We start from the raw sequence: 15,830 nt of genomic DNA, 5'->3' as shown, positions 1-15,830 counted from the left end.
AGCTTTCCATAGAGTTTTAGACAGGTTTTAATTTCAGAAGTTATTATGGTAATGGCACTGCTGTGTGTTGCTTAAGCACCTTTGTATCAAAATCTGGAGTGGTGAGTTTTTGTGATAGGGAAACGTAAATAATTTAAATGGCCATAGGATCGTTTTATATGTATGGTTTCAACAGCCTGGAAAATAATCATGATCGTAAAGATCATGTAAAGAATTCAGTAATCATTTTTTATTTCCCTACCAAATTTTACATAGATTTCTATAAAGGCTGTTTGGGTGAAGATCTCTGAAGTCACTCTCGGCCAGTGTTTTCAGGGATTCTGCATTTATTATAGGGGCTAGCCCTAAAAGGATCATTTTTTTCGGTTATTCGTATTGTCCCATTATCCCTTAAATCCTCTGAGGTTACCTCCTATGTTTTTTAATTTGATAAGCACTTAGTAATAACACTAAGAGTCTTACCAGCCAATTAAACTTTATCAAGCAGATCTTTTTCTACTAGTAAAATGACAATTGTTATTACTTTATGCTATTTTTGTTACTCATTTGTGTTTTTATACTATGAGAGTTTTTAAAATTTCATCCTCATTTGATGGTATTTGATAATACCATGAATAATTGTGATATAATACTGAAAAGTCCAATTAACCTCACGCTCTCCTATTACCAAACTGTAAGACAGAAAAAGAAAATTCAGCATTTTAGACTCTGAACTTGTTTTCAGGGGTAAACAAGTTTTTTTATACACTAATCGGAGGCGTTCTAAGAATGCTCAGTGGAAGGGTTGCTCCAACTATCATTACTGATCATTAAAGCAACCATAACAGAACTCCTAATGTTCTTGTAGAAATTAATACAGATAAATTCAAAAGCATGTTAGAAAATTGATAATAGTTTTTCAATAGGATTTGCTTTATAGTTTTCAAATGACACGTCTTTAGGAGAATTATTGCTTATAAAAGACTAAGTACAGAATTGTGCAAAGTGGAACTTACACACAACAGCTAAAATAGTGATCACTTTATCTCTATATTTTCCAGATTTAAGTACTAATATTGTTAGTGATTTTCTTCTACATTCAATATCCTATTCTCCAATGTGGTAGAGTAACAGTGACAGCTTTACTGAGTGTCTAGCAGGTAATGACAACATGTAAGAGAGATTTAAATAATGTGTTTTCTTGCAGTTTTCTTCTATTTTGGGTTCCAAACAGATATTCTTTATAAACTTCCAAAACTGCTTTTTTGTTCGGGGGTGGGGTGGGGGGCCGTGGGTTAGAAAGAATGAATTCTTCTTGTCATGATAAATGCTAATATTTTCCATCTCTTTATTTCTTGAGTAGAGTTTATTGGTGGCAGTCATTCATGATTCTGCTTCATGCTACAGTTTCGTGTGGGCTTCAGTGAAAATGTTTCTCGGAATTTGCACCATAAGGAAAATTTAGCAAAATGTTGTAGGCCGTACTTCCATTTCGTTTTATTCTACATAAACTTATTTTTGGTTCTGGATTTCATTATTTATCCCGGGAACCAGATGAACAGATTGAATATATTTTTCACCCTGATATTCATGTTCTTTGCATATGTCAAATCAGAATTGAATGTTGAGCAATGAGAGGACTTTTTTGATTTTCTAATTTTAGTATCATTTGGACATAACATTTGTTGGTTTGTGCTGGTCTTTCTTTTTAAATTGCTTTATACCTTTCCTTTTGTAGTTCTCTTACACTCCTTGCAACATTAGTGTGTTCCCAGGGCTTTCTCCCTCTACCTTATGGTGGATTAATATGACACTCAGTTCCTCTTGGGATCTGAGCATTTAACAATTCACCTTCCATCAGAGAAGCAAATTCTATTCCTTTCCACAGAGGGCCTAGTTATTTAATATTCATGCTATTTTTAATAATAAAATATGTAATTCTCTTGCACTTGAGGCCTAAACAAATGAATAGCATCCATTTAATTGTTTTATCTGTTGACCATGCATCCAAGTCCTTAAACTCCAGTCGTGTTGTTAGTATCTACAGAAAGAGAATGCATAATGGGAGGATGTCACAAAGGCTAAGATATCCTTTTTTAAAATCCCAGTGTGATGCTTAGTCTTTCAAATGAGGCAGGCAGCATTATTTTGTTGACTAAAATACCTCCATTGAGGGTAGGTATTTTTAGGTTGTGTGTCTGTGTATGTTTTTTGTCTAATCAAAAAATAATCTCAACTAGACATTTAGCAGGGAAGAAGGATTAGAGGCTATCTGAAAAGCCTCTTACTCTTTGTTAAGAGGGTATATAGTGTTTTTGCAGATTTCGTTCTACATTTCAAGCAGTCTAGAGGAAGGATTATGTCACCTGATGGAGAACGAGGTCTGCAGATGACCCAATGAGGTGTAACTCTAAATTTGCTTCTCTGTAGCACACATGTTTCATGCAATCACAGCGTCAGGAAACCTCCATGCTTGTTTCTGGAAGTGCTGGTCTCAGGCTATTGGCCAGGGACATTTGTGAAAGGAAAACCATCAGTGTTTCTACCAAGTACATACCTGGAGACGCTCTGCTTAAGTGCCGTTTTGCAGCTAGGTGTGGGCACGTGGTCAGAGTTGCAGGAATAATTACTCAATAAAAATGCATCAGGGATTTGACTTATGTCTATTAAGGAAAGAAAGAAAACCTCACTCTCCACCACATTTTGACACAGTTTCAGGGAGAAATCAGACCAGTGACTATTTAGGGGTTTCTTTTCTTCTTTACACACACACACACAAAAAGAGCTACAAAACATTTTAACAGCTTTCCTGGGGAAAAGATTTCCCTCTTTTCAAGTCTGCACAGATGAGAAATTTTTTCTTGTCTTCCTTTGTTCCTTTCACATAGTTTACATTGGCTTTTGACCTGAGAATACAGAAAGAAGCCATTGTGTATTATGTCTTGTAATTCATTTTCCCCGTCTCTATCAGCATAGTAAATATTTATTGTTATTTTCCTCTTTGAGATTTCTGTTATTATTATTATTTGGTATGGATTAGCACAGATAGAGATGAAACCAGGGAATTTAAATGTGTTTAACCCAGCAAAGGAATTGCCTCATATAAAATTATGAGGCTCAACAGCAGTAGAGTAAATTTCTAAGTGCTCTGAATAAAGGGCTGTTAGGCATGTGATAATATAAAGAGATGACATTGCCAAGAACTATTTATGAGAAGCTTAATTTTTTCACTCTGATAATTCTTGACCAATAATTACCAGCCTCTAATTATCTATTTTAGTTAGAAAGAAATTTCGATCACTACGGAGGTTGGCATTGCAACTAGCGTCTAAATCCCCAAAGAGACAAATGTGTTCCAAACAGCCACAAACAACTGTCTCATGAAACACAGTGAGCAAATTGCAAGCGGCTGGTGGTAGACAACCAGCAGTACACTCACCATCGAAGGCCAGTCTGCTTGACAAAGAAATGTTCAAAGGGGAGAAATACCATTATCCTTGGAATTGATTGCTACACTCATGGACTTTGGAGGACGAGGGGTCAGGATATAGCAATGGCCATTTCCAGGCCTCCCTTTCAAAGTTCTCAGATGGAGAATACGAAGGGAGTGGGTATAAACCATGTACCTAAGAATTATTTTTTAAAAACTGACTTAGAAATGATTACTTAATAAGCTTTGGGTTTTTCGTATTTTTCATCTGATCTGAAAGACCAGGGTCACAATGGCAAATTTGTTTCTAAGCTGGCGGAGCACCCCATTTTGTGAAAAAAAAAAAAACCAACAACAAAACAAAACAAAAACAACAACAACCAACAACAACAAAAAAACGGGAAATCCACAACTAGACAGTAATAAACCTGTCCCAGCAGGATCAAGGGCAGTCCTTAAAAGCATTTGGGGGAAATAAATGTATTTATCTCTTAGAAAAGCAAAGCTAGCGTTTGGAACTATAAAAGACAACTAGTAGGAAAACACTGATGGAAAGATATTGACTATTTTTGTTCAAATCTCGAATACTCAGTGTTTCAGTTATAATTTTTTAAAGACCACGAAAAGATTCAAGTCTTCTGCAGTGCACGTGGGAAGATATATAACCCATGTGTTACATGACATGTGACATATGTCACTGATATCAAGACAAAGAGAATGCATAAATCCGTTTTGTACATTGTGATGAATTTTTAGTCTGTTCTTGTGGCAGGTGACATTCATGTGTTGTGCAATTTGTTTGATGCCCAAGGTCACAAATGGCATTCTTTTCCTTCCGTTTCTTTAGTGGATGGCGTGCTATGTGACTAATCTTCATTATAGTTTTGTGACATTCAGCATCACTTCTGAAACATTTCAGCTTCAGTGCTCTTGCTTTGCAGTGGACTAAAACCAATATTTTGAGGTCTTTAGTGGTTTTGGATTTTATATGTCTTAAGGGGAAATATCCAAAGATAGGGATCTCTGCATAGGGCTGTGTTGCTCTTTAAACTCTCAGCTTTCATTGGCTGTTTTTTAAAAAAAGGAATAGAAATGAATCTACAATAATACATCTATGTGTGGGTATATATATGTGAGGGGGTATGCGTGTGTGTGTGTGTGTGTGTGTGTGTGTGTGTATGTATCTGCACTATCCTAAGAAACTCAAAGTCATTGGGTTCTTTGGAGTGTGCCTTAATTCTAAACAAGAAGACTACTGAATTCTAAGTCGTCATTTGATGGCTTACAAAACTCAGGGAATTAAGAAACAAGCATTTGGTGTTAAATATGATGAAATACTGGCTTATTTCATCAAGAGCTGGATTAAAAAAGATGAAATCTGGGCAGTTTAATGGTAACAGAAAGCTACCCTCATGTGGGCAATGCTGGCTTATTTGAAAGCCCATAAAGGGTTTCTACATGGACCATACAAAAGGGATACTTTCTCTTTAATAGCCATCTGTACAGGAGAGATGAGAAGTGGGCCAGGTCATCTCTCCTCAGCTGTCATGATATTAACGTAGGTAATGGAGCAAGCTCGGCGTTCTGCTGGGTGTTGTTTTTCATAGATGTTCATCGATTTACACAGATAATTCTATTTATTTCTTAGAGTTGGTCCAAGTGAAGCAGGCAGAATAACAAACATCAAAGCATTTCAAATGACTTTATCTTTGTTGGTAACGTAACTTTTGTCTAAAAAATGGTGTCACACCTACTGTGCAGATGGCTGCATGATTTGTAAACCAGCCAAAACATTTAAACAAATGTGTGATCTGGGGATAGATTAAATAAAGGATAAAATGGAGTGTGGGCCACAAATTCTAATAATCAGATGATTTTAAGTTGTGTGCCGTGTGGAGTGATGGTCGCCGTGATAGCAGGGAAAGCTTGCCAAGGACAGCAAGGTGCCTTATAGATCTCAGGATGGAGCCCATGGCCTGGTCGGCCTCAGTTTGAGAACCGCACGTTGACTGTACAGCTGGTGTCTCTGTATGGGGACATCAGATAAAACTTATGTAAAATGAAGTGTTATTGCTTAGTATGAAATTGTTCAGAGAGGGAATTTGCAGACAGTAACTGAAAACAGAATTCATGGTACCAATGAAGCAGACTGTAAATATGAAGAGGGTTTAATTATCTGCGCAATTTAACAAAAATTCAAGATGTATTCAGAAAGGACAAACGCAGGCGTCAATGGTACATGGCTACACTGTTTAACGGAGTGCCAAGTGGGGCTGCGGGAACGTAGCAAGCCTCTCCTCTGAGAAAGTTTCCTAAAAACAAGGACATTTTTCAAATAAAAGAAGGAAAAAAAAAAGACTTTAAAAAAAAAAAGTCTTTCCAGAATAAGATCACTTTCAAGGGCTCCTCTTAATGTTTCGGATTCTTATCTCTGAAGCAAATTGTAAAGAGAATCTCTGAGCCCGTTTCTTAGTTTGGTGTTAAGCTAGTAAAGGAAAATCAGGGGTGTTTATCTTGGTTTTGTGTTTTAGCCTGCGCCCAGCAGCTTGGATTTACATGAGTAAAAATTAACTGGCAGTGAGTGGAGTTTCTAATTTACAAGCCCCTAAGAAAGGCCCTTCGCCATTTCTTGTGATGTTAATTTTCCCTGAGACTGAGGGTTCGGATGGAGTCCCCCCTGCAGACGGAAGATGCAGTTTCTTGTGACTTTGGAGAATGCACTGCCCTTAAGGAGGCCTCCTAAGAATGTTGTGCTCCAGCCCAATTCCTGGATGCCAGCCTTCCTTCCTAGGCTCCGTACAGAGAGGCTGGGAAAAGAGTCTGTGCCAGATGGATCGTTCCATGTGACTGCCTGAGACACGTTGGCGGGGCGTCTGGCTCCGGGTTTGTCCTCACCTTTGACTTGCTGGAGAATACGCCACCAGCGTATCCGTGTTTCGCCCCCTGCTCGGTATGTTTTTCCTCAAATGCGGGTCTCCGTTTCGGAATGAAGTTTGCAAAAAGCTTTCTGAACGGAGGGCACCGAAAGTCACGGGCAGTAGACACAGAAAGATAGACCCCTGCCCGCACACGCGCCCGTCTACACAGACACAGCGCGGCCTATTTCCACGGGCTCCTTCGGACGCACAAAAAGAAAAGGTCTCTGCTGACCCATTTCCATCGGTTGTTTCCTAGTTTCAGGGCCGTTCATAGCAGTAAACAAAAGAAAGGGAGCCAGTATGGAGAGTGGGTGTCGAACTTCGGCTGCTCATCTCGTTGCATTTGGTGAGCTGATGGGGTTTCGTAGGTCACCTTTAGAATTATGCCTATGACAGCAGTAGCTACCTGCCAAGATTGCAAGGTATCTCACAGCTCTCAGGATGGCGCCTGGGGCCCGGTCGGCCCCAGTTGGAGGGGCGCACATTTGTTATACAGCTGGTGGCTCTGTATGGGGCAGCCGTGTGGGCTGCGAGGGAGCTGGAAAGGAGACAAGCATGAAATTTCTTCTAAACCCAACTCTGTTTTTCTGTACTGTTGGCTGCTTCTCAGTTCCTTGACAAAAAAACCAATCAGGCACCCTTTAATCCGCCTGTGATTACCACTGGTATAAAAAGAGAAGCATAATGAGGAAAAATGCCTCGTTTTGTTGCCTTCAAAAGCCAACAAATTGGAGTTAACTTGACAGGAAGTGGCTTAATAATTAGATTATTTATTTATTCCTGACACATATCCCCCTGTTACTGGTCTCAGGAGACCCTGTAGATGGTACGATTTTCAAGCTGCCATTACTTCGCTGTCTTCTGCGAACAAAGAAACTACTGTCTATCAGTCAATTAAATGCACTCTTTAAGCAGAGGCTTCGAAGACCTCAATGGAGAGAGCCCTGGGACACTGGCTGATGATTCCTTTCTCTGTACTGTACATCACACTCTCAACTACAGTCCCCACAGAGATGGAATAAAGTCATGCATTAAAATATCACTTGTTGATTTGTTTGCTAATGAAGAGCCATTGAAATGTTTGTGTATTTCTATGGCAAAATTGTTGATAAAAGGGCCTACTTGCTGCATATCTGAGTTCATCTGCTGTGAGTGCTTATTTAAGAATTATTAAAATTAAAGTCAGTAAACAACAGAATAGGAAAAAAAAAAAAAAACAACCCTGAGAGAACAGGAGTTTTCTTGCCGTCTTCATCAAAATTAAGTGAATAAAGTCAGGGAAAAAAACAGAGGAACTGGTGTCATTTCGAGCTCTTGCTTACATTGCATTAATCCAAACATGGTTTTCTCTGACATAAAAATGTAAGTCGTTTTCAGAGTATCTGGGAGCTACACCTTTTAAATGTGAAAAGATATTAGAATCCCTTTGTGAGAGTAATGTACTTGGACATTTTATTTTATTTTTCTTTAAGATGTATGGCATTTTTGTGGCCATTTCTCTAACCCAGTGAGTACGCACAAAGGCTTTTCTTGGGAGCTTAGTGGGGGCTTTTATAACCACACTAATAGAACATCTGTGGCAGGTTAGACTCACTCTCACAGCCGTGTGAATTGTACAGAAATATGGCTTTCCTTCTCTCTCCGTTCCTCTTCCTGTTTTCTTTTTCTTTTCTTTTTCTTAACATTATTTTATTTCCATCTAAGCGGTGATGACTTTTCAACCACCAAGCAGTTCAGGTTTTTAATCCCTTAATATATTCATCAACTTCTCACTACTTACTGTTTACTGTGTACAAAGCATGCCTTGGCTGGACTTCTCTGGCTCCCATTAATTGGTTTTATATTTTAAGAGTACATCTGTTGTTAGGTTGGAGGTCTAGAGGTCTGTCTAGGCTGAAAGACTCAGATAATATTGTGACAGCTCTCTGCTGAAATGTTTAGCTACGGCTCTGCCACTTAAAGGGATAAATTTGGGATTTAAACCAAGGCCACTGAACACTGAAAAGTGTCCCCTCTTCCTCCCATCAGACTTAGTAAATGTAATTAAGGTTTTCACCATAGTTGTCATGATTACCTGACAACAGGCTGTAAGGAATTAATTCAAGACATCATCAGATGGTCATATTCCTTATTTCTACCCTGTTATTCCAAGTCATTTTTTTAGAAAAAGCTTAGATACTCGGAGGTGTTCTCTAATAGAAAATGAATTTGAAACCCCTTCATTAATTGGTGATTAATATATTTCAGGATTAGTTTAAGCAGGGCCCTACCTCCTGCCCAGTCAAGTATGTTCTGGTTAATATCCAATTATCTGCACCTTCGTAGTTATTATGTCTTAATATTTCGGATATGATAACCAGAAACTTGAGAGCAATGCTAATGAGAAGCACAGAGCAAGAATTAACCAGTGACATACTCAACGATCCTTGGTGGGGAAAGAATCTCTTTCTTCCCCTTAACGCATTGCTTCAGCATCTTCTGGGCGCTGACTGGAAAGTAAAACTTTCAACTACAGCAGGACAAGACTCAGAAAACGAATCAGTTTTCTCTCCTGATAATAGGAACCTGAAGGTGCATTTCACCTGCAAACATTGACTAAGTTATTTTATGGAGACGAGGAATAGGCAACAGAAAGCCAGTGTGTATTTTCAAACAGGAACCATCAAATTTTTTATCTTTTCCTTTTAACAGAGCCGCAAGTTGTTACCTTTCCAAAGGATGGGTTAATTCAGATTCATTTGAAATGCCTTTAATATTTCACTAAGGAAACACTTTTCCCTGCTACCTTTTATCCTCTTCCCCTCAAATTCATCACCGCGATGTGTACACATTGCGCCTCTATTGAATTTTCGTAGAGGTAATTTCACTTTCGAGCAGTCTGACCTGCCTCCCCTAGCAGCGCCTGCCAGGGTGCTGTGTGCTGCTTTAAACATGTAGCTTTAAATAGTGCACTTCGTACATTACCCCTTTATATGCTGTATTGTAATGAAGCAACATCAGTAAATTGAAATGAAGGGCGATTGTTGCATGGGGATGACTACTACACCTTGGGGTCCATTTGCACCAGATTATTCTTTTTATTGTTATTATTACTTCCCATCTTCTTTACTCTCTTGCTGCCGAACTTGCTGTTGGCCACCAGTGCAACACAGAGGGGATCTTAAGGAACATTGCAGGCATCATATTTTCCTCTTAGGCACATACCAATCACTGTTCAGTTCCAAACTCAGATATCCTGGGGGCTTTGTGCGTCTTTATTGACACTACTTTACTCTGTTGACTTCATCCGTAATGTTCTTCATCTTCATCTTCTTAGAAGAACAAATTCACTGTGAATAAAAGTGACCCATTTCTTTTCAAACATTTCGCGTAGGTGTTATAAATCTGCAGTCGGGGTGATCGGCTGATTTGTCCCTTCCCCAAAGAGGTTTGATCATTTACATGGGGGACTGAGAGGGGATTACTGTTTAAGGGAAAGATTTGTATTTGCAGTGTCTTCTTGGATTTCCTTAAAACACAGATTAAAGTCATTATGAATATCGTATGTATTAGTAACATCTCTTTACAAAATTGCTTATTTCCTGCCCCCAACCAACTACTGTCTCCCAATAACTAATAAAAAATAGTGTAGATTTAAGTGAGAGAGCTTCTGTTCTTATTGAACAGAATTGTGAGCAGGGTTTTAGTTTAGGGATCATTCTATGTGAATTTGGGGTGACTGTTCATCTTTCTATTGTCATAATTTTAGTACCTGTGTCCATTTGTTTTTCCAAATTGTTAGTGCAGCTGTTGTTCTGTTTTTCTTTTCCTAAGGCTGGGCTCCTGTGCAGCTTTCAAACTAAAATTTAGAATTAGAGCTGACACACCTTCAATTGAACTATCAAGTCTTTTAAAACTGCTTGGCCAGTGACGCCAGTCCCGCGCTATTCGACTGTATACACTTCCGATTGTGGGCCAAAGAGCATTGATTTTCAGCTGTCATTTTTAGTGCACATACTGTAGAATTGAAATTTAAACCTTAATCCACTCAGTAATGCAATTAATTTTTAATGTGCAGTAATACTAATTGAAATAGCCTGAATTTAGTAAGTCACCACAAGACATTTTCAAAAGCAAGAGTCTCTACTGAGAACTGGGAGGACAGATAATCATTGTTACAGTGTTTACAGGATAAATGCTCACTCTGCACACCTCCAGTGGAAAGGGAGTTTTCTTTAAATTAGACTCTAGTATATCTCTTTGTGAATAGAAATATCTCCGAGAGAATTCTTACTTTCTGCCCGCCAGAACAGGCGAAAAATTTTCTGGTTAACTTTTGAAAAAGACAGCATAATTTTGCTTAGAAATATCTTAACATAGTATATATAAAAATTATGTTAACCCAATTTTTTTTTAAAAGAGCGATCACGAATAGTTGCAAAGGAAGTCACCTGCCAACAATGTCATGGTCAAAAGCAACAGTCTCACTGGGTAATGTCATTATACGATGTGTATTTGAGATACCTTTTCCAGATTTGATGAATACATGTACTCTCTCAGCTGCCTGTAAATCCATTGCCTTGTTTTAGTGTACGTACATTCCTGTAAGCAAAAATATACCCTACTTTTATTTTAAACTGCGTTCCTTTAGCTATTGCATATTATTTCAAAATGGCCTTTTAAATGTTTTGTGAGATTGTTTTTGTTTTTGTTTTTCCTAGCCGGAGTAAAGCAAATTTTGCACAGTAAAACCAAATAGATTTCCAGTCATTTCGACACTAGAAAGATTCTCCAACCACATTTATCTGCTAGTAAATGAGGACTCTTTAAAATGCATCAGTTCAATTGATGAATGGGCTTGTGAGTGTTCAAAATGAGTATCAGCATTGCTTTAAAAAAAAAAGGCGAACACTGTATATCACGCCGCCTTCATGGCTCTCGCATTACAGTATTTAATAAGCCGATAGTACTGTTAAATATTTAGTAAAGGCTCCCTCGTAACCCTGCCATCTATTCAGAGGGGATTTGAAGACATTTTTGCAGTACATAAGTAAAAACGATGTTAGAGAACTTGAAGTGGTTGTAGCGTGGCATCTTTTGTAAATGAAGTGGGGGGAACACGGGGCAAATGAAGTCAGCAAATTCACACCGACCAACACCTGAGTCGTTTCACATGCTTTGAATTCAGGGTTCAAACTGACTCTCGTTTTGTCATTGTTAAGTCAAAGTGCCCCCGGGGTTATTTACATAGAATACTAAAAATGACAATATAGTATGTTAAAAAAAAAAAAAGGAAGCTCTTACGTTGTGATTATTTTAAGCCGTCCTAGCATCAATGGAGGTTTATTATAGACATTTTCTCTTTTTCACTGAATAGAGGGGAAAAGAAAAAGAGACGAGGGCAAATCAGTTTATACTCCACTCAGAGCATATTATCAAATCCAGTTGGGGTTTAGTAAGTTAAATCTATTAAGCATCTATTTTGGGTACACGATGGCAAATGCTGAATAACAGATACTGTTGTAAACACTGATATAATGCAAATGGATCATCTTTATCAATTCTTTCTCATCATATGTGATAGTTATTATCTAAATAGCAATAATTGTTCTTTTAATCTGGAATGACAATTGGGTTCTGGGATCCTCATGCAAAAATACTGCCAGTAAATATGGTGCTGACGTCATTTCTGTCATCATGTTTGTGGGCCAGAATTCACATTTAAACTTTTCAGTGCTCTCACTGTGTGATTAGTTTTGAAGGTGTAAAGATAAAGGCTGGTAGTTTGTTCAGATTTGTATGTAATGTGGTTGGCTCTTCTCGGAGCCTATTTGCTTGATTCTAATTTTCATCCTGTTTTATATGCAGCCAGTGACCACAGTATTCATTCAAACTGCACAGAGACACATCTCATCTGTAAAGCACGACTTACCGATCTTCTTTGCTGTGTGTATTCTCATAAGAAGAAACACAGGATTCATAGGATGGGGCGATACTTTTGAAACGATGTATACATGTCACATACATGTGCATATCAAGGATTGCATGATAAAGGGTGGATAAAGGGGATAGCTTTAGGTATACATGGAGCAGGAGAGAAGGAAAGTGATACAGGGTTCACATATAGGTGTGTTTAATATGCAATGCTTGATGTATGTTGACCTCAGGTTACAAGAGTAGAAAATCCCATTTTCCAGCTTGTTTCAAATGTAGTAAAAATGCTGCTTCAGTTGCTTTATGCTACTCACATTGGGAAAGGTGCTTATACTGTGATAATTATCATCAAGGAATATTAATGCGTTCAGCATTTGTAACCCAAAAACTCATTATAGCTTAAGCTGTGCATCATCTGTGAAGAGAGAACTTTGCCAGAATTCGCTCTTCACAGGGGTTGCCTCCTGCGTGCTGCGGAGTGGCCAGAGTACTGCAAGAGGTCACTTACGCTATTTTTGAAAGCTGAAGTTTTGCAATTTTTGAATCACTACCTTCTGTCTAAGGAGCTTATTGTTCTTGCTTCGGAATGTCTCTCTAATTGAATGCATAGTGAAGTGCAACTAATAATAATAATAACAATAACAATAATAAACAAATAGGGAAATAACTTCGTCGCGCTACGTTGAATCCAAGAGGTTGGCACCTATCGTCCCTAATTGAAGTATTGGTGTCTTTCCTTTTGTCATTGAGCAAAGGGATTCATTTACACCAGTTTCCTTAATGCAGGTGCCCTTGGGTTTCAGATAGAAATGCCCCCACTGGGGCTCCACTTCACAGCCCTCTGGCTGGAAATTGTGTAAATAAGACTGCAGGGTCAGCCTTCCCTTTTTGGCAACAGTGTCCTTAATTAGTCTGTGACAGTCTTTCACATGAGCCTACACTGTTCCTGGGGTCATTCCTCACACATCTAAGACATCTATCTCGTGCACAGATAGATATTTTTGTATGTTTGTTTGAAATCATTCCCTGGGGGAATATTGACATGGTGGGAATGAGAATCTCTGGGTGTCTCCAGAATTCTATAACTTAATCTGATCAAAATATCCGGTTAGGTGGCACCATGATAAATTCTAAGTGGTTAGTTTCATAAGAACATTGTGCCCTCACCTGAGGTTGGCAGCTCGTTGAAAACGAGCCAGGGACCTGGGATATTTTTCTGTGATTAAATTCCATTATTTTTCTCCCACTGATGCATGGCTTGTCTTTTCCCCGAAGTGACATTGCTTTGTGCTGCATGTTAGAGTTTGTGTTAGGCCAGGCAGAGAGCACTAATACTCAGTACCACCAGGCTGTGTGAATTTGCAGGACTGCTGTGTTTCTGAGGTCACATCGTGACCCTGACCTTGCCCCTGGGAGGACTAGAAAAATACGTTTCATAACTTCTCATAGACCTGCACGAGGAATAAGAAGGAAAACCATGAAGCCCATCGGCTCCGTTTAGATGAGCTGTAAGGTGGGCATTCATCAAGCAGGAAAGCTTACTATTGAGTGGGGACTTCCTTACTGTGAGGGGTCACTGCTGTGGGTGCTGAGTCGGTCTTCGCCGAGGGCTCCGAGGGACCGCGTAATCATTCATAGAGTCCAGCCGGCACAAACACATAAGTTGATAATATGCAGTAAACTTGCTGAAATAGGAACTTACCTACCTCTTAAAATCACTAGCAGGAAGGAATGCTGATAGAGTGAGTACCCCGAATTCAGTGCAGGTGTCATAGCCTTGCTCCTATGGAAGCAATCTGGGTTTTATTTTGTTGTGTGGGGTTTTGTTGGTTTGGGTGTATGTGTTGTTGACTGAGACATAAGCTTTATTTCCTGCAGCTGTGCACCGATGCCACAGAACGGATGGGTGTCCTGCTTCAGAGCCCTGGTCTCAACAGTGTTGGGTTGCAATACTGACAGAGCAGTTGAGAGATACACTGGGTGCAGATCTTCTGTGAGGATGTGAACTTAATAATCTTTATGAATTTTGAGTAACTCATAACTCCATTTCCTCGCCAAAAGAAGAATATGAAAAGATTGCTTTTAAATCCTTCAGCCATTCTCCGCACTTGTGATAGATGCCATCCTCTTTACCTTGAGGCACTGTCAATGAAAGTGGGTTGGTTTTGTTTGTTTGTTTGTTTGTTTTTGTTTTTTTGCGAGAGATAAAAATGTATACTTTAGAAGGAGCAAATTGCATTTTCATGTTTAAGTTCACTATTTGCCCTTGATGTGGTGAGATCCAAATGTGAAGAATTGCTTTTGACGTTATTTCTGTATCTCCTGCATCCTCGGCTTGCTGCATTATTATGCTGAAGTGTACCATCGCATGGGATAAATGGGATGCTGGAAACCTGGCAGAAGGATGAGATTGCATTCTGCGTCCAGGCTGCTTTAGATGACTGTAACTTCTTTACTTATTGACATAGTTTAACTAATCTTAGTAATGATACATTCAATCAAATTGTGTGTGAGTACATGTGTCTTTTAGGTAAAACTTAGACTGTTTCAAGTCTTACAGGTTGGTTTAGGGGCAAAAAAAAAAAGCACTCTCATCTCTAAACAAAAAGATAATTTTAACTTTCTTGAGAAGTCTGCTTTACATAATCTCTATCTTGAACTATCACATACTATTTTATAAATGACAATTTAAAATACATTCATTTCAGAGGTCTTAAAATACACTCCTGGTTTCTAAATTCTAATTTAGAGTTTCTCTCAGTAACTGTGGTTTCCTATTTTTTTAATGGCCAAGATTCTTTAAAATAGATTTTTGTGATTTTTTTTTTTGGTGTGAATTTTGTATTTGTGTGTGTGTTCTCCTGTACACAGGTCTGTGTGTAGGCATGTACTGTCTGCTAACCTCTTCTAGCAAAGACTAACTGGGGTACCACTCCCTGTCTTATGTTTAACATGTTCCCAACAGCTTAGAGAGATAGTGTCAAAGTGAAATGAAAACCATGGAGCTCATATTGGGAGTCTGATGTTTGAAAAAGAGATATTGGAAAAGGATGTTTTTTGGCTTGGCTCCCTTTTTAGATGTAATTGCTGCTTCATTAGGACTTGGAAGAGTTTCCTGTGGTTAAATTTAATCAAATGGCTCAAAATAACAAACTTGTACACTCAAAATTCCAAGACAGTCCTGTACATGAAACATAATTTTTCTAAATTTAAAACACACACACACACACGCACACACACACCACAACCACTACCAACAACTGGTTTATAAAATGCTCTGTGGTACTATGTCAAGCCTTGCTCCTATTCCCTATTGGTAATGGATTGAAAAATGATTGTGCATAGGAGTAGAAGTCCTAAGAAATACATTTTGGGGGCGCCTGGGTGGCACAGCGGTTAAGCGTCTGCCTTCGGCTCAGGGCGTGATCCTGGCGTTATGGGATCGAGCCCCACATCAGGCTCTTCAGCTATGAGCCTGCTTCTTCCTCTCCCACTCCCCCTGCTTGTGTTCCCTCTCTCTCTGGCTGTCTCTATCTCTGTCGAATAAATAAATAAAATCTTAAAAAAAAAAAAAAAGAAATACATTTTGA

At 38.8% G+C, this 15,830-nt stretch overlaps 1 protein-coding gene across 3 annotated transcripts in view; it reads left to right on the top strand.

The window, feature by feature from the left end:
- The window catches only part of ZNF521 (zinc finger protein 521), a 273,128-nt gene that overhangs the window by 144,028 nt on the left and 113,270 nt on the right, over positions 1–15,830 (top strand). The window lies entirely within an intron of this gene.

The sequence above is a fragment of the Ailuropoda melanoleuca genome, chromosome 14 (assembly GCF_002007445.2).
Source record: "Ailuropoda melanoleuca isolate Jingjing chromosome 14, ASM200744v2, whole genome shotgun sequence".
NCBI lineage: Eukaryota > Metazoa > Chordata > Mammalia > Carnivora > Ursidae > Ailuropoda > Ailuropoda melanoleuca.
Note: the sequence above shows the minus strand (reverse complement) of the source record. Positions and strands in the feature narration are given on the sequence as shown.